The sequence below is a fragment of the Neofelis nebulosa genome, chromosome 3 (assembly GCF_028018385.1).
Source record: "Neofelis nebulosa isolate mNeoNeb1 chromosome 3, mNeoNeb1.pri, whole genome shotgun sequence".
In the NCBI taxonomy this organism is placed as follows: Eukaryota; Metazoa; Chordata; class Mammalia; order Carnivora; family Felidae; genus Neofelis; species Neofelis nebulosa.
In genome coordinates this window covers 95453887-95474242 of record NC_080784.1, presented here as the reverse complement: position 1 = coordinate 95474242, position 20356 = coordinate 95453887, and the positions used below count along the sequence as shown (strand labels likewise).

The 20356-nt window shown below is 34.5% G+C and overlaps 1 pseudogene; it reads left to right on the top strand.

Moving 5' to 3' along the window:
- Window positions 1–229: 229 nt before the first annotated feature.
- Window positions 230–1193, top strand: LOC131506139 (large ribosomal subunit protein uL30-like; annotated as a pseudogene).
- Window positions 1194–20356: the final 19163 nt, after the last annotated feature.

The following is a 20356-nucleotide window of genomic DNA, read 5'->3' as shown; positions in this document are numbered from 1 at the left end:
GATGAAATCTGGAAAGTGATGAAGGAGAAAAGGGGGAAAGTTTGCTTTTATCTCTTTTTCTTAGGTATGCATTATAGAAGGAAAAGAAAATGTAAGAACTTGGGAAATGATTTCCGTCTCTTATTGTAGTCACTTGACTTCTATGGCCCTGTTGCAAGATGAATGCTGATGACTAAATCCATGTGGGCTATAACATCATTAAAAGCTCACTCTTGGCAGCTTTAGAATCATGGTGGAGCAAAAGTGGAGAAAAAAGATCTCTTTGGTTCCAGACACTCTCCTGAAAAAGAGGAAGGCTTATCAGGTCCTTAAAGCCACTCAAGCAAAGCAGGCACTTTTGGACAAGAAAGAGCAGAAGAGAGGAAAAGAGCTCAAGTTTAAATGACTGGAATGGTTCCTACATGATTCCTGGAGGCAGCAACATGACAGGATGTGACTTAGATGACCAGAAATAAACCTCATGGCTTGGAAGTGCCAGATAAACATTCCTTGGCCTTTGTTGTACACATCAAAGGATTAAGAGTGAGTTCACTGGTGTAGAGGACCATTGTAAAGCCTCACCTGCAGATTTTCAGTGGTATCTTTGTCAGAGTGACCCCACCAGACCATAAAAATGCTGCATATAGTGGAAACTTATGTGAACTAGGGATTTCCAAATCTGAACTCTTTCCGGGAACTCATTTTGAAATGTGGACAAGCCAAGATCAAGAATAAAATCATCCCTGGTTTGCCTGGTTGGCTCAGTCACTTAAATGTCTCTTGATTTTGGCTCAGGTCATTATCTCATGGTGTTCCTGAGATTGAGCCCTGTGTGGGGGTCCATGCTGTCAGCTTGGGATTCTTTCTCTCTCTGCCTTTACCCTGCTTACTCATGTGCATGTTCATACTCTCTCTCTTTCTCTCTGTCTCAAAAATAAATAAATAAACTTAAAAAAATAATAAAACCATCTATTTGATAGACAACACAGTGATTGAGGAGTACCTGGGAAAGTATGGTGCTATTTCTTAGAAGACCTCTTTCATGAAATTGCCTTTATGGGGAAAAATTCCACGTGACCTCTGAGTTCTTATGTACTTTCTATCTCTCAGTGGCCTGTCATGCTACCAGGAATAGAGTGGGCTTCTTCATGGAAGTGGGCTTAGCTGCCTAACAAGGTGAACGCATCAATCAGCTCTCTAGGCAGCTGAATTAAACCCAGAATATCTGAAAGCACAGCACATTGGAGGCATGTGTTTTATCTTTTAGAATTGTTATTTTCTGCTTTATCTTCAGAAACTAGAGTGAGGGGCCAAAGAAAAAATGATGATGCTCCAGGCAGGCACTTCTCATCACAGCCCAGTTCCAAGGAAAAGTTCCAGTGTGTTTTCTGTGTTGAATTCAGCAAAGGACTCATGCCATGGAAGAGGGAGTCCTGCTATGTCACATCTCCAGCCTGGGGATTAACATTGGTAAATGAATTCCTAAGCATGAATACAAGACAGCAGTGGACCAAGCTCAAGAACGTACTTGAAACTGGGGGTCCCCAGGACCCTGTTTTGGAAGGAACTTGAAATACAATTACAAAGAAGAACACAAAGACACCACTCTGTTGTCTCTGCCGTGAATCCACGTTCTAACTTTTCAGTGACAGATTTGCGAGTTCACAGATTTGGCTGGCACTGAAGTACATCTGGTGGCTTCCTTATCCTAGCCTGTCATTGGCTTAGTCCTTTTCTCTAGCTCAGGATTTTACTTATTCTTGAGTCTATGAAAAGGGAAGGATGCTTTCCCAGGAAAATAGACACACTCAAATTTTTGTGTGGAAGTTCATACATAGACCTTCTTAGGGACTCATGCACCTTATGTGAGGAAGTCCGGCACTATATGGACTGATCACCTGGGCCCTAACCTTGTTAGTCTCCTCTGGTTTCATGTCCTGTGCAAGACCAAAGCTTACCAATACAGTTTATTCCCTTGGAGCCAGTTCGGTGTTTCCTACTAGAAACAGAGTGGTAGATTCCTGAGCCCCCTGATCCTACCTCAGGGAAATGCCCATCATTTATTTCTGCTGGGCTTCAGAATGGTAGTTTCTTGGTTTGGCATAGATGAAATTAGTACTATTAGGTCTTTTAGTCCCCAGGCAGTCTTAATTGGACTCTCTCCTTGCATAGTCTAGACTCCAAAAGTATTATTGCTCTCTAACCTGTGGGTAACAATGTAGTAGACCAACACTAGGGCTCCTTGAGACATTGGACCTAAAAAGAGGATCTGATACTGCTTGTGTTTATCGTCAGCGTCCAACTCCTAGGTGGGCCTTCCTCTGATCTTTTCACTTTGTTTCCTCAATTGACATCTGAGTAGTTGCTGAGGGTGTGCCAGGCATAGGGTAAGACTTGAAAACATGCTTAAATATTGTGCCCCCTGATCCCTTAAGATAAGCTTTACTGCACCTTTGGCTCATGGGGCCCTCAAATATAGCTGTGAGGTTGAGTTAGAAGTATAACAATGCTGGGGGCACCTGACTGGCTCCGTTGGAGGAGCATGTGACTCTTGATCTTGGGGTTGTGAGTTTGAGCCCCATGTTGGGAGGTAGAGATTACTTAAATAAATATAGAAAAAATTAAGTATAACAATGCCTTAAAATGTGCCCATGAGGGAATTAATTAGGTTGGTTGGCCCAAGAGTTAACTTGCTAGGAATAGATGTTAGAACCTACACTTATACTTTAAAGCCTTGTGAAATCAAATTACTTAAAAACGATGTATCAACAAGCAACGGGAAAAGAGCATTTGTGAGTGTGAAAGCCCAGAGTTTCTGTCTCAGATCTGTTTTATACTAAATACAGGAATACCGTTTCCATTCTTGTCTGCAAAAATGGGGCTAATGTAATCTAGCGTGTATGCCTCACTCACTCAGTTGTTCAAAGGGATAAGCAAAATAAGTTTTTAACTTAGAATTCTAAGTAAATAAGTGTTATAATTTTTTAAAAGGTCACTCTTATTTTTAGTTTTTGTTCCACATTTAATATTTCTTCAATAATAATGCAACTGTTGACTGGTTTGCCTAAAAATTAGTCATCTCTATTAAAATGTTGCCTGCCAATATCCCTGTCGTGTAAGTACTATTGAACAAATATTTTTACAGTTTATCATATAGTTTAACAGTAGAAAATATTATTGAATAAATAAGTATCAGAATCCTATGATATGAAAATTTAGGTGAAAATATTGTTTGCACAATTTCATCAATGTATTTTATAAACTATAAAATATAAATAAGTTTACAACATTAAGAAGTATAAAATTAAAATATTTATTTTTTAGTTACTTAGTATTGGAAATCTCAAGTTAACAAACAGTGACAAACCGCAATATACTATGTGAACAAATGCTTCAGAATTATCAGTACACATAGGACAACTAAGCTGTACAATGAATATGTAAGGATTTTAGTTCATTGGTGGCTACAGGCACAACTGTACTACTTGACTAATGATGTTTCTCTCTAAAATGTTCTCTTTAAAACAGTGAGTTATATTTGTCTATTAATATCTTTCTGTATCTGATAAGTGAGTGAATGACAGAGGGAGATGGAGAGAGAAGCAAAAGTATATCAATTTATGAAATGTTATAGACAAAACACTAGGTACAAATGTTGGTGAATAAGGCGATAATTGTGGAGCCGATATTCTATATATAAACATGGATTGTGTACAATTTGTACACATATATACAAATGTATGTGCACTTCATAATATAAATATATATATATATGTGTCTATGTATAATACGTAAAATATTCATGCTATCATAATTTACAATTTCATTCAACAATCAGTGACATTAATAAAGTAGAGTTTTCTGGGACCTTGTACTTTTAGACATCTGTCAACACTGTTTAGACATTAATTGCATCAATACATGAAATCCAAATGGTTGGATTTTTTAAAAAGCTGATTCTGAAATTAAAATTCACCTTTTAAACAGAATCCAGGGAATTTGGCAGGGGCTTGGCAGCAGAAGGGGCCATTGTCTTATTACACATGTATGACTGGCCTTGCCTACAAAGTATGTATTTATTCAAGTTTTTCATCAGTTGAGTTGTTTACATTAGACAAATCACTGTGAGTTTAATTTTAGCTTTCATTTGAATTCCTGATTGCTACTGCTTGCCACATGCCTGGTTAGTTGTGCAACTAAAACTATGAAATTCCACATGCATATGAAGAATTTACAGGACACTTCAAACCTGAAGAAGTTTATGTGACATATTCATATAAAGGGTATCAAAGTGGGTGTAACTCCTTCCTCTCTGAGGTAACATCTTGCAAATCTAGCTGCCTCGGCCTCCCTGGATTTTAATTTCTGACTCCTTAAGTCCACAAAATTGCCCAGTTCTACTTACATTTCCAATTTTTACACTAATGTCTAGAAATTGCTTCTAACCTGAGAAAATAATGCTTCCTTATATGTTTGCCTTTATATAGGGATCATAGCCCTGCATGCATGTTGAGAAATATTTGAAAATAGTTTGTTTGCATATTTTACAAATGTCTTATTTGTTTGTTTAGAGTGGGAGAATAACTAGTTTTCATGTGGAAAGAAATGGAATTTTAATAGTGTAGTTTTTAGGCTAAAAAACATAATATCATAAGTAACTACAAGATTATATATAGATTTGTATCCCCCAAAGAGAGATAGATGATAGATAGATAGATAGATAGATGATAGATAGATGGACAGATAGATAGATAGATAGACATAAAATCTTGGTAATTGTGATACACATTATTTATCTATTATATTATTCTATTTATCAATTTATCTAAAGAAACTGGAGTGAATGGTTATCTCTTTATACAGAGACAATGGGAGAGACTGGATATGTCCATTTAGAACAGGATTCTTCAGGGGCACCTGGGTGGCTCAGTCAGTTGGGTGGCAGACTTCAACTCAGGTCATTATCCCATAGTTCATGAATTCGAGCTCCGTGTAGGGCTCTGTGCTGACAGATCAGAGCCTGGATCCTGTTTAAGATTCTGTGTCTCCCTCTCTCTCTGCCCCTTCCCTGCTTATGCTCTGTCCCTCTCTCTCAAAAATAAATAAACATTTTAAAAAGTTAAAAAAAAACCAACAGGATTCTTCAAAGTTACCTATAGTGTTTTCTTTCTTAACTGGGTTTTGAATGGGTCAGTTTTGCTGTAACTTAATATTTTATACCTCACATACATTTTTATAAATTGGTATCTAGTAAAAGTAATTTAGCAATACAAAATTACCAAGCAGCCTATTGTTTTTACCAAAGCTCAGTATACTGTGAAGAGTTTATCCTTGAGGTATTTTTAACATAAACTCTCCAAATGAAATAAGGAATTTTTGACATAGTGAGTAAGAACTTAAAAATGTTTAGAAGACACATGGAAGGAAATGCCTTGTTCTACAAAGGAAGTATAGCTCAATGATGTTTGCACTCTCGTATCTAATAAAAGTATATCCAGTTCTGATTCTTTGATATTTTTAGCTCTATGTTTTTGGAAAGCTTGCATAACCTCTCTAAGTCTTAGGTCCACAGTGTACAATATGTATAACAAGTATACCAATTTCAAAATATAATCATGAGTAAAAATTAAGTAATTCATTTATGATGGGTTAGTAAAGTTTGCCACAGAATAAACTTTTAATAAAATACTATTATAATTATTATAATTCTGCTCAACACTGCTAACTATTGACATCATGTCTATAATATTGTTAAACCTTTTTTGGGGGGTTAGGAAATTGTTTCTATTAAATTCAGTATGAACATGATTTCACTTAAAAGCAAATCTCAAGGAGATGGCATAATCTTTTTCTGTTCTGATGTCGGTGTATTATATGTGGTAACATTTTAAATTCTTGTTAGTATTGACAATATTTCTAGAATAGACAGCAAGCTTAAAAGAGATGCATTACCATTTTGACTCTGAAAGCACAAAGAAGATTAATGTGTTATGAATTTAATATTACTCGTGAGACCCACTTGCATGATTTTCTATCTTGGATTCACCAAGAAATCCCTGGTGATTGTGAATAGTTGCACCTGTGCTACCAAACTAGTGTCCATTTCCTCTGAAGTGGTTTCCAGGACGTTATCACAGATGTAGAATATAATGAATGTAGAAGCCTTGTCTGCTTTTAGAATCATTAAAATCTATTCGTGGTTTTGAGGCAAAGAAAGATGTAGTTCTGGTGAGGTAAATGTATAATTTGAAAGTTTGTAGTTTGAAAGCACCCATAGACAATAAGTAAGTAATGTGGCTGTGTTTAAATGTACTTTATTTATGAAAATAGTAGACTAGATTTGGTACGCAGGCTGGAGTTTGCCATTCCCTCTTCTAAGGTCTTTACAGATGCGGATTCATTTAAACATCATGAAGTTAATATGACATGTTTTTTGTTTTGTTTTGTTTTGTTTTGTTTGTTTTTGAGAGAGAGAGAGAAAGAGAGAGCTTGAGTGGGGGAGGGGGAGAGAATCTTAAGCAGGCTTCAGACCCAGAGCAGAGCCTTACACTGGGCTCGATCTCACACAAGATCAAGATCTGAGGCCAACTCAAGAGTCACAAAAACAACTGAGTTATCCAGGTGCCCCTAAAGTGAGAAATTTAAGACACAAACTCAGTTTATTTGGATGCAAAGTCTGTGCTATATTCCTTTTCCTGATGGCACCTGTTCGGTCCACTTCTCTGCCTGATTCTCCCTCTAGTCTATATTATTTTCATTATTCCCCCTGTAAGTACTGTATGTACAATCGTAGATGTCTTTTCCTCTTCTACACGTGGTTCTCTGCATCTTTGAAAACATTTATCCTTCCTATAGCTCTTACATTTCTTCATCATTGTGTTTCTTTCATTTTAATATTTCCTGAGGTTTTATGACAAGTGAGCATTTACAATTTAAAAAATAGTCAAATTGATTTTCTTCATAAGTGGTAATTTCTATATTAATGCCTGAAAAAAATTTAACAATAGATTCTCTCTCTGTCAAGTACCCATTTGTCTTATTAAAAATCTGTAATAATAAATAAATAAGAATAAAAGTTTTAGAACATCAACTGCAATGGAGACTGACATTGTGACAAATACTTACTTGATGAAGGAATATTTCCCTATGCTAAAATGTTATTCTTTAATTCTTAAAAATTTGACAATGGAACCATTGTAAGTGAAAAGTTTATATAAAAGTGTTAGAGTTGAAAACTGTGCTTATGGAAAAATAAGTGAATTTTTCCCATCAGCATACAGTTATTGATTAATGGCTAAACATACTCATAAGCAGATTTATGAGAGACTATCTGATTTATACATATGAAATCATTAGTTCATATGATACCTATTAGGACCGAAACAACTTTTAAAACAGATGAATACATATCTCTGCAATGTACTTCAAAATTCTGAAAATGGCATGTGCCCATCCTTTAAAAATCACCCATAATCAATTTTGGAAGCTATTAATAATGTTTTGCAACAAGATGAGGACTGTTTTCCGGTGTTAACTGCCTAAAATACATTTAAATACACATGTAGAAAAATTTAAATATCTTCCAATTTTACTTCTGAATTATTGGCTGTTAAGAAAGTTTCACTTATTTGTGTTGGGAATGAATTTCTGGTTTTATATTGCTAAATTCTGTATGTATCGTTAAATTCCTTAAATATTTTTTTTCTCTTAAAACCTCTGTCTAAATACATGATCGACACAGATGCTTATACTTTGTCTCCATTTATTTCCAATAAAACTTGCCTTTTATATCCACTTATTTATTCATATGTTCATGAAGAGATTATTACTAGAATATTGGTAGGAGAATATAAGCTCCACGGGGACCGAAAATATGTTAATTATGCTATGTAACCAATGCCTAGAACAATGCCAGGAATGTTGTAGGCATTGAAGAAATGAATGAATGAAGCAGCTTGACCCTCTTACTCTTATTTTCTAAAACTATATAATTATCTTATATTTAGTTAATTCGAAACCACCTAAATTACAATCATTAGAACACTGTCTAGTAACTTAAATTCACTTTAACAGATTCCGTGGCTTTTGAAACTTAATTAAACCATTTATTAAAAAAAAATCTATGTACTAAATATAGTGTTTTCTTTTACAGACTCAATAATGTACAAAACGCAAACCTGTGTTTTTAGACATTTAGAATCTGTAGGTTTGCAAGACTAAAAGTTCCAGTTCACTTCTACAAGCCCTGCTTCGGGTAAAGCACAAACCCTGGGTGATCCCCACTTCTCTCTCTCTCTCTCTCTCTCTCTCTCTGTCGCTTGTGGGATCTCTCTCTCTCCCTCTTTGCCCCTTGCTCACTTGCACCCTCTCTCTCTCTCAAAAAAAAAAAAAAAAGCCTTCCAGGTCACTTCTGATATGTAGGTCTTCCTTATTAACCAAGCATCTGACTTTTTGATTTCAGCTCAGATCATGAGGTCATGATCTCACAGTCGTGAGATGGAACCCCACATCAGGCTCTGTGCAGTGCATGAAGCCTGCTTAAGATTCTCTCTCCCCCCTCTCCTCTACTTTCTCTCTCTCTCTTTAAAATAAAATTTAAAAAAATAAATAATAAAAAATAATAAAATAAGAACCGAAAGATTAGAAGTAAGAATAGAAGCAGGGTTTTTCCTTTTCTCTATCACTGTGAATGACTGTCTTGAAATATTGAACCGCTCATCCTCACAACCCTTGACTGTGACAGATAAGACATCTTCACTCCTAGCAAGCAAATACTTTCACTAAGTGATAGCTTACTGGGAATAGGAAGGAATTCATTGAAGTAGAGGCTACGAATATCACCTGACACTGAGTGTTATCCTTGGCCTCACTGCCAATATCACCCCTAGAAACTGGCTTTTATTTCAACCCCAGCAGGACAACCAAGCTCTGGTGATGCCAAAAGTAACATCCTCAGTTGTTTTTCTCAATTCTAATTCGGAATCTCTGGTGATGTTCATTGCAGCCATAGTTCATCCTAATTATATCTTGATAGATTGAAATCTATGGGGAAAAAAAAGCCAAGTTTACCATGATCAAAATGTCCTATATAAAGTGGTGGATAAATGATGTAGAAATAAATTCAAATTATATATACATAACACATAAAATAACATGAATAGGATGGGTTATTATAATTCTCATTTCTGTACTTGGTCACCAAGGTAGTGTTTATAACTCCTTCTAAAAAATAATTTGCATATTCACTTTGTCAGCACTTTAGCTTGCCTGTCACTGTCCAGATGAAAACAAAACTTTATTTTTGAGGAATCTGAACCATATGCTTCTACTGATTCTAACATTAACTTTTTTTCCCTGGAAATAAAGAGTCATTTCATTAAATAGATTGAATTCCACCTAATCTCCTCTCTGGCATTATCTGGGAGCAACAATTCTATTTGTTTTCAAAGTCAGAAATAAATCCGTTACCAAAACAGCAACCTCATTATCTACTTGCTAACCCATTGGTATGAGGAGCCTGAAGTTGCCAATTAGCAACCCCTGTATTTTTATGAGAAAGATATCCATACTATTATTTTTTTGTATAAAAGATATGAATTCTTTCTATGGTTAAAATTTTAAAGCAGTTCCACGTCTTCAAATATCCAGATGATAGAACTTTCCAATTTTGTGTTTGTATTATTTTTATTTGTGAGGTTTCTTTATTTGAGCTTAATTTTGACTCAGGACTCAAATAATATCTGTACACTAAAGTGATTAATAGCTACTTAAATTTATGTCCTCTCTCCCCCTTCCTCTCCCTCTGTCTCTCATCTATGTATCTATCCACATATCATTTCTCTACCCATCTTTTTCTCTCACTCCTCCAGTGTGTTAGGAACTTCAGCCAGTTGTAATGTACCCCTTATTTTGTCTGTGGGAAACATAGCACCATTCATTTGTTGCTATTTTGTTGCTATTTGTTGCTATTCATTTGTATAGTACTCCTCAGTGTTCATGACACTACTATACATCATTTCCACGTCTTTACTGCAACTTTGGGAAATATAACCATTCTAATTGTTTTTCATTCTACTCCTAGGTAATAAGGAATATGATAAGACCAAGATATCGATGGGTATCAGCTTATTTCCTTACTTTTTACTTTAAAATAAATGTGTTGGTTAAAGTAATGCTGTGTAGGATATCCAAAAGTGGTGGGTGCCCACAGATGGTGACCCTGACTGAAGTATGGTGGACACATACATGCCTTGCCCGTGGCAAGAATACAAAAGAAGGTCCATATGATGTAGGTCTAAACAATTAGAAGTGACAAATCAAATTAGATGACATATAACCTATCTTCCTGACAAATATGCCTCCATAACAACACGGAAAGCGAAGTGTGAGTATAAAATTCTCTTATTCCTTGGAGTTACATGTCAGAATTCAATGGGATTGGGAGAAATCGTTCTTAGGCCCTATTACCTGGTCCCCAATCTACAGAGTGCCTAGATTCTTTTTGTGGCCTCCCTCATTTTTACACTGCTAATAGCTGAGCAAGCATGTGTGGACGGCCCAGCTCTATTCAAGTAATCAACGAAAGTGAAGAGTGGAAGGAAACATACATATTAGGAATTGTTCATGTGTCTCACTGGCTTTAGCAAATTTAATTTTTAGCATATTGATCTCAAAAAATATTTGGATTTATTTCTCAGAGTTTAAGAGCTAGTTGAACATGGCAAATATTCCTACAAAAGAAAGTCTTTCCCAAACATTGTGGATTATGTTTCTCATATTTAATAAACAACCTCAGAACATCATGTAGCTTAGTCCACCAGTGACTTAAGATTGAGCCATTTGCAAAATACCTTCTTTTTTGTTACTACTCTCAGAATTCTCAGAATTTATTTGTATAATTATTACCAAGATCTTGTTGTGGTTCTATTTTAGTTCATTTTTAGCACTTTTTAACTGGTCTCCTTTCTGCTTTCATTCTCTTGTCAGTTCTCACCACCATTCCCCTCCTACACACACATGTTGGGATATGGCTCACCTTACTAGGTATAGACATAGTGAGGAGCAGTTGTTAGTGTAGGAGGAGAACCAAGTTTGCCTCACAAGACAACATCCTCAGCAGGGATTATCTGCTACCACTGCTTTTTCCAATTTAGCTTTTGACCCAAGTTACATACTGTTCAAGAAAGAAAATACTTTTCTCATAATAAAGGGGAGAAGGTTTTGCTTTGACAAGGAAAACGCTGTGAGAATTGGTGTTTTGTTTTGTTTTTTAGTCGGAGTTCTTATACCTTCTGTATTATATTTCTCAGGGTCCCACTCTTTTTGTCACAACGAAAGGAAAGTCTGTCACTTTCAGGCTATACCTCAAGTATTAAAATAAAATGTCTTTGGGGATATTTTTGTCCTGTTTTAGTCTTCTATGATGTGTATCACTATTAGCAATATCCAGCCCAACTAAAGTTACTGAATTTTTCTTGTTTTTCATATAGTTTTAAGGTATCAGCCATGCTAATATTTAAAGCTTAATTTTCAAGGAGAACATCATTCCAGGTGACATTTGGTGACAAAGGAATTAATTACTTTCCATTTCATGTTATGGTTGCTAGCTTTCTACTCCTTAGCAATTGATGGATTTTCCATTTTGCCCCAATAAAGCCAGAACACCCCATCACCTTCTCTTAGCCCCTTCATTATCTTTCCCTGCTGGCAATTCTTGAATTAACTTTAGTCTGAAATAATAAAAACTCACTATGGTCTATTTAAGCAGAAAAGTGAATTGATAGTTTAGATAACTAAATTAGTGAAGAAGACTGGAAAACCAGTCTCAGAAAATCTTCAAGAAAGGAAGAAGTTAACCAATCAGAGCTACACAAAATCAGCCACATTCAAAGTTTTGAGCCAAATTATACCCATAAAACTCATTCAGTGAGAAGTTGATTTTTACTTTTCTGAGCACCCAATAGATCTTACTTCCTGGCACCAGATCTTTGGTGACACATTATCCTCACTGTCAATGTTGTTCTTAGGAACTCTTATTTGCTGCCAGGATAGCTTCTTGAGAAAGGACTTCCCATCATTCTTGCATCTTTGCCAGATTGGCTTTTGGTTAAAACTGGAGAGTGGCTGTGCTTGTTAAAAACAGACTGTATCAGTGAGCTGTGTCATGCAACTCTTTAGAACCATTTATCTTACAGAATAGGACAGTATTCTCTGGTTCCTATGAAATTTAATAAATTAGGAAAAAGTCATGGATTACATAATGTTGGTTACAAGAAATCAGAAGATGTTGAATATATATGGTATTCTACCCATCTAGCTGTTCAACATCAGCGTACTCTAGTTTTACAAATAGAAAATACAGAAAGACTTTGCTTATAATAAATAAAATCCATTTACTCCTTTTGTTAATGTGCTTTACTCCTTTCTGCCCCAGAATATATGCAGAATTTATTTCCTGTTACTGAAATGACATTTGAATTTCAATCTAACCACATTCCCCAGGAAGCTTTCCCTGAAGCTCCATACTAGAACATGGCAACTTGGAACATCTGCTCATGGCACTTGTACTACTCCTTTATAATATCAGCTAAATTAGGAAATGTGCAACACTTCATTTTATGTATGTCTTATCTCCTAGACTACAAACTCCTGGCTGTGTTGGTTTTCTTCACTATGGATTTCCAATGCTAAAGCGATGATGTATACAAAATAGTACCTCAATATATTTTTGTTGAATGACAAAACAGAATGAAGCTAGGTAACATACGCGGGTTAGATTTATACTTAATGTCTCTTGGCGAGCTTTGGATGATCTTACCCAAGAGTTTGGTACAGAATTTATAGTCTAATAGAGTCCATTTTCTACTCCAGCAATTAGAAAGAGTTTTAGAATCGTAGACTGAATGATCCAGGGCCCCAAATCTTGACAAAAGGATACAGTTTTTGAAGTTGTGGACGAGCTTTGGAATCTAGCACCAACTAAAGAGGATTTGATACAATAATTCTCTCAAGAAAAGGTTCTTATTTCAAATATTTTTAATGTTATAGAGAATAAAAATTATCTGGATACATTATTGTGAAGCAAATCAGTCATTTATGATGTTTAATTTAAGATACATATTGAAACTGCCAATAATATTCATGGAAAATTTGAGTGCAAGTATTATTCTTATTTCTAGAAGAAGCTGGGTGGAGCTGAGGGCTAAAGGTTTGGTTTCCATACTTTCTCCAACCCCTAAGAAAATCACCCTATGAGAATACTAAAAACAAAACAAAACAAAAAAACTTTTTCTCTCAGTGAACATCACAAACAGCAAATCAAATATGTCTTAATATTAAATAATCTATGTTTTATTTTGGTCTAAAAGAAGGAGAGGTGACATGTCAGCATTTATCTCAGAATGATTCTGTGTGTGAATAAAACAGGAACTTACCAGTACCAGAAAAGTAAAATCCAATTGCCAATTCACTGAGAATATTTCATTCATAACTCTTGATTCATTTTTTTCAAAATCATCTGTAATATTAATATACTTGTTAATAATTTTGTTCCTTCATAAACCAAATTTAAATGATATTATTTGAAAGAAGGTAACAGGGTAAACTTGACCTTTCTATTTTCCTAAGATATCATGAATCTTATCTATAAAATAATGCGAGTTTAAATACTCTGAAAGTACATTGCAAAATGCATAGTAGAAAGGTAAAAGTGTGCATTGAGGTGAGATATTAACTTAACATGATTAAATTTTAATGAAGGTTTCTCACAAGCCACCAATCACTGGCTACAATACTTGTAATATAGAAAGAATCTAACACACATTGTTCAATTGATCATGGATAGATAAGGTTTATTTAATTATTTATTTGCCTCTTCAACAATATAATTTGATTCTATAGTCAGCCGTCATTTCCTTCTAAATTCCTATATATGAATGAATTCTTCATTTACAATATTAGGGGAAAAACTCAAAAAACAATTAATTAAATCTGATAGTTTTCTTATGAATTTGGCAAACACTACATGATAAATGCCATGATTCAATGGTGCTAAAATATCTGGCTTTCGACAGATGTTATTAACTCCATCTCTTAATAAATTTTCTATCGGCCTATTGGATCCAATACCTCCTGCCTTCTTAGAAATTGTGTATTGTTTCATTCTCTTGCTCTCTCCCCTCTTTCCCTGTCTCTCTCTTTCTCACCATCTTTCCTTATCTCTTCTTTCTTTTCCTCTCTCTTCTGGACAACTCCTCCTTATAAACTGGATCTGTTCCATCAGTTTTAACACATTTAAGCTTTAACCAAAAAACTTCAAAATTTAAAACTCGGCCCTGGTGCTTTAGTTATTTAATTATCTCTCTGTCTTTGTAGACAAAATTTTGGGAAGATATTTCTTCATTTTCTGAATTTCTATTTTCTTCCCATATCATTTAGGTCTATCTGTCATTCAGATATTCATGTTAATGCAGTTTTCATTATGGTTACAAAGCCTCCAAAATATCCAACAGATCAGATATATTTTCAATCATCATTTGATTACTTAGTCACTCTGAGAGTCACTCTCTGTTTCTTAAAATGCTTTCTTCCTCTGGTTTCTGAACACATTTTCCTGGCTTCCTAAACACATTACTCCTACCTCTCTGCTTGTGCCACATAAGTGGTATTTTGTGAGATGTTTTCATCAGCTGGTCACTAATAGTCACTCTGACTCAATACTGGGTAATGATGTTCTGTTTTATTCTGCATTCTCTTTCAAGGTCATTTTACCTATGCCCGTGGATTCAGCTGCTCAGCCGACTCACAATTTATATATTCAATTAGGACATCTCTATGACTTCTAGACCAAATTATTTGAATGTACTTGTTTAAAAGAATCCTAAAGTTCGAATTATTCAACTTTCATGATTTGTTAAATGCTATTATCATCTATCCATTTAAAAATCTTTCTCCCTAGGGGCACCTGGGTGGCTTAGGTGGTTGAGCGTCCAACTTCAGCTCAGGTCATGATCTTGCGGTCTGGTCTGTGAGTTCAAGCCCCACATCTGGCTCTGTGCTGACAGCTCGGAGCCTGCAGTCTGCTTTGGATTCTGTGTCTCCCTCTCTCTTGGTCCCTCCCCTGCTCTGTCTATCTCTCTTTTTCAAAAATAAACATTAAAGAAATTAAAAAGAAGAAAAAAACTTTCACCCCAAAAGTAATCTTTGACACTTTGCTTTTCTTAAATGTGTATATTCAATTTATAATTTAGTCCCATTGATTTTGTCTCATTTCTATCTCCTACAGTAGCTTCAATGTTGGTCAACTAACATCTAATATTGCTCAATTAAAATACATTTTCAATGATTCTGGAATGATCTTTTATCTAAGAAAAAATGTAGATTCTACTAATAAGTAAAAATGAAGTTCTCAAAGTCCATTGCTTAAAGCATGTAAACAGAATTTAATAAGTTATACTTTATCAATGTCAATCTATCTCTGGAAAAATACTCATTGAAGGCAAGGCCCAAAAAACTTTTGACTCTTTAGTTTATTGCCAGAATTTCCTGGAAGCTAATTAAACATTTTTTGAAATAAAATATAACTGCATTGTTATCAAATATTCTCCCAAACTATTTGAGGATTATTGAAAATATTTTTTTTTCAATTTTACTGAACCAGAAACTTTGATCAGGTTCCAGGATTTTTTTCACTTTTGCTTTTGATTCTTAGATTCTCCTGGGACATTTACTTCATTGTTATCTCTATTCTGTCAAATTTTGACTTATCATTTGGCATGATACAGGATGCCCACAAATATTGACATCAATAAAAAAATGATTATATTTATATGTGGTAGACACAATACAAAAATATGTATAACTGGTATAACAGTAATAAATAAATATATAGGGTGATGTATTTATATTTTGCATCGGCTCACTTCAATGATAATCTTGTATTTAATAAAATGTTATTAGACTACAAGGACTCTGAGAATAGTTTTTTAATCCTCAGAACACTATCCTAGGCAGTTATTAGAATATTGAAGTTACATAAGATGAAATTTAGATACATTACATAATTTTCTAGAAATCATAAACATAAACATAAATCCCATAATCTGTATATTTGAAGACAACTGTATACTTCTCATCTTATAATAAGTACCTCCCAATTTCTCATTCATTAATCTCCTAATGATCCTGGTTGAGCTTAAATTAAAATAATTATTAAATTGAAATAATAGTTGTGATTATGTTGACACTTTATTTGTATTTTTCCAGAATACTACAGGTAATTATTTTATAGGGAATAGATTCAATCACAATGTTTATTTATATATTTTTTTCTAAGTACTAAAAGAAAACCCAACATGCTTGCTTTGAGTATTTAAATACAGCATTGAGGGGCGCCTGGGTGGCGCAGTCGGTTAAGCGTCCGACTTCAGCCAGGTCACGATCTCGCGGTCCGTGAGTTCGTTGAAATAAAAAACGTTGAAAAAGTAGTAGAATATTTTAGTAGAATATTTAGTAGAATATTTTAGGGAAATAAATACGAGTCTGCTTAAAACTCAAATGAGTTCAGGGGCACCTGGGTGGCGCAGTCGGTTGGGCGTCCGACTTCAGCCAGGTCACGATCTCACGGCCCGTGAGTTCGAGCCCGCATCAGGCTCTGGGCTGATGGCTCGGAGCCTGGAGCCTGTTTCCGATTCTGTGTCTCCCTCTCTCTCTGCCCCTCCCCCGTTCATGCTCTGTCTCTCTCTGTCCCAAAAATAAAAAATAAAATAAAAAAAAAATACAGCATTGAATAAAACCTACTTATAAATCCTTGCTTTAAGCACAAAATACTCAAAGCCATAGTCCTTGATAAAAACAAAAGCAGGTTCATAGAAGATTGGATTGACAATAGCTGGACTCAGAAGAAACACATTAATGTGCAAAGAATGTCTTCATATAGGGTGAAACAAAGAGAAGTCAGGGGGAAAAACACATTTATAATACACTGTGCAAAATCACTAAAGCAATAGCTTTGGAAACCTTACATCTGCAGAAAATCTTGTGGGTCTGAATTCAATCCAAGCCTGTCAAAAATATTGATGAAAAAATGTATCTTTGTATTTAAGTAAACATAAATTTAGGAACCTGATCCTCAACTCAATTTTTTTCTGTGAGAAAGGTAAATTTTTCCTCGAGGTGCACTGTTTAGGCATAAAGATTTAATTACGACACTGATGATGCCAACAAAATTACTTTTTCACTAACACACGGAGATAGCTATTGACAAATAACAAGTGTATTGAAGATTATAATCATGTTTCTGCAAAGTGCTGTTATAGCTATTTCCAATAAATAATTAGTTTCAATAAACTTAGTTTCTTTCATCACAAATTTGATCACAGCCATTGTCAATATTCAAACTACAGTCTGCTTCTAAAACAGGATTTCAACATGTGTAGAATTTCTCAATCTATTCCACTGTTGTTACTTTATTTCAATTACCCATGTCATGCTTAAAATTTGGCATACTTAAAAATTGTATCTACAACATGGAATCAGAAAATATTATTAATTTTGTCTTTCCCAAACAATTCATGTCAAATCACATGCACTAATAGGTATGCACATAACATATAGTGGAGAGGGACCCTTGATAAACCTGACCAAATAGTTTCTGGAGTTTTCCTTAATTGACATGTAAAGACACATTTTCATCTTCAACTTTAAATAAACAATCTAAAATTAGTCACAGTCTTATTTCTTTGCTGTGGATTATTATAAATTAAGCTGTAAAACCGTTTAAGTGGCAACAGATTGCTGTGGATTATTATAAATTGTAAACCAGTTTAAATGACAATACGTTGCTGACGGCTCTTGCCTTCATTGTCTCAAAATGAAATTGTATTACGATTTGTTGTATGTAACTCATACAACAAATTCATAGCTTAGTAAACCATATTACTATCTAATATGTCCATGTAGATTTTTGATGTGCAGTATCATAATAAATAAAGAGATGAGTTTCATCATATTAAGTCTTAATATTTTGACATGACAGTTTCAGACATAAAAAAGAAGGAAAACCGCCATTTGTGACAAAACATGGATGAAACTTGAGGGCATAAGCGGAATAAGTCAGATCGGAGAAAGACAGATACTGTGTGATCTCACTTATATGTGAAACCTATTTAAAAAAAAAAAGTGAACTCAGAAGCAGAGAACAAATTGGTGGTTGCCAGAAGTGGTGATCAAGGGTTTGGAGACATGGGTGAAGGCGGCCAAAAGATACAAACTTCCAGTTATGAGGTCAATAAGTTCTAAGGATGGAAGGTACAGCATGGTGACTGTAGTTAAAAATACTGTTTTGTATATTTGAAATGTGTTGCCAGCAGAGTAGATCTTTAAAGTTTTTATCACAGGAAAGAAAATTGAAAATTGTAGCTGTGAAGTGACAGATGTTAACTAACATGGCAGTAATCATTTCATAATACATGTGTATATCAAACCATGTTGTGCACCTTTACTTACACAATGTTACATGTCAATTATATCTCAAAGCTGGAAAAATATTTTGCTCTGGAAGCATTTCCAAGGAGTGTTGTAACAGAGTAACTGCCTTAATCTCACTGTAACATAGTACGTTCTTCAGTATGTCTCTTGCAAAGGTATCTGGGAGTAATGAATATTGTAAAATATATTTCAACTGTTTTTCAGACAATAATTACTTCAATTATGGTATTAAATATAAGATTCAGCTTAGAGAAGCTCACATTAACATAACAAGGGAAAGGAAAAAAAGTAAACATGTCAATTCCTTTCTTTTATTAAAAGTCTTAATACACAGAACCTGTGATCAAATACTCACATTTTTCTGTCAAAAAATTGCTGGCTCTCTAGTCTGGATTAAGATAAGGAGAGATATTTATCAGGTGTTTATGCTGGGCAACACTGGGAAGCTCAGAAGAAGAAATTGTACCAAAGAAGTTATCTTCCAGGAAATGAGAACTATTTAAAAAAAAAAAAAAAAAAGGAAGAAGAAAGAAAACACAAAATGCAATATTAAAAGTTATTGTTTAGTTGTTGTTGTTGTTGTTTTAATTTATTTATTTTAAGAGAGAAAAAGAGTGTGTCAGTAGAGGAAGGGCGAGAGAGGGAACAAGAGAGAATCCCAAGCAGGCCCCACATTGTCAGTGAGGAGCCAATGCTCGAACTCACAAACTGGGAGATCATGACCTGAGCTGAAACCAAGAGCCAGATGGTTAATGGGCTGAGCCACCTAGGCACTCCAAAAGTTATTTATTTTTAATTAGCCAATTATCATTCTAAATATACTTGAAAAACATACAAAATAAATCCAAGTTTATTACAAATATCTAAACAAGGTGATAAGAAGAATGATATGATGATATGCACTTATTATTAGGATAAATTATGAGAGGAAAATAAGCAAAAAAGTCTCAGAGCAAGGAGTGGATTTTCTGTTTGAGGTAGATTATCATTTCTGAAGAAAAGGTCAGAAGATCATTTCATTTGATTTAATGGAAACAACTTTTGGTGTGGATTCCTGACTCCCAGCATTCATATATGAAGAATCTCAAAAGCAGTTTTAAAAAGTATATGTTATCTATTCAGTTTGGTGTTTTGTAAGCTATTTTACATCCCTGGGGCAGCTTTTAGTGCCAGTCTTTGTGCTTGCTAATCCTTGGAAATACAAAGGTAAAACGAATCTTGATCAAATTTCAGTGAAGGATATATTTTCTGTTTCATTGTTGCTTCTATTTTAAAATCATAGGTTTTGAAATATCAAGTTGAGACTTAGAGAAAAAAGGAGGTAAATAATTTGTTAATTCCCTTCGTTAAATTACTATGACTTTATATATAAATTCTGTGAGTACTTAGGACGTTAACAGAGCATTATTAACATCAATTGCTAAGCCTTCTATTAAATGTCATTTAAGTTATAATGGCATAATCAAGACCAAATGCAAATTCAGGGGGTAAGATTTTTGTTTTGTTTTAAAGTAACAGTGAATTTTAAGCAATGGTTCTATGGTGGATAAACAACAAAAATAATATATACTATTGCACTATGCTCTCTCCCTGTGGAGTTTCTTCAATTTTTCATCAATTTTGTTTCTTAAAATTATATGGGAATATTCTTGAAATTAATTTTCAAGGGTTGATTTAGAAAAAAAGATTAATGACAAATTAGGATGTTTTATATTCAATCACAAGGCTTGGTAAAATTCACATAACTGAAATAAAATTTCAATAAGTCTCTGCCTATGCAATGCTAATGTAATCCCTGAATGCCAAAATATCACTGATTCAGTTACATACATAGTGTTCATATAATCCAGTAAGCACATGGATACTGTTACCTCATGAAAATTTTCAAGAA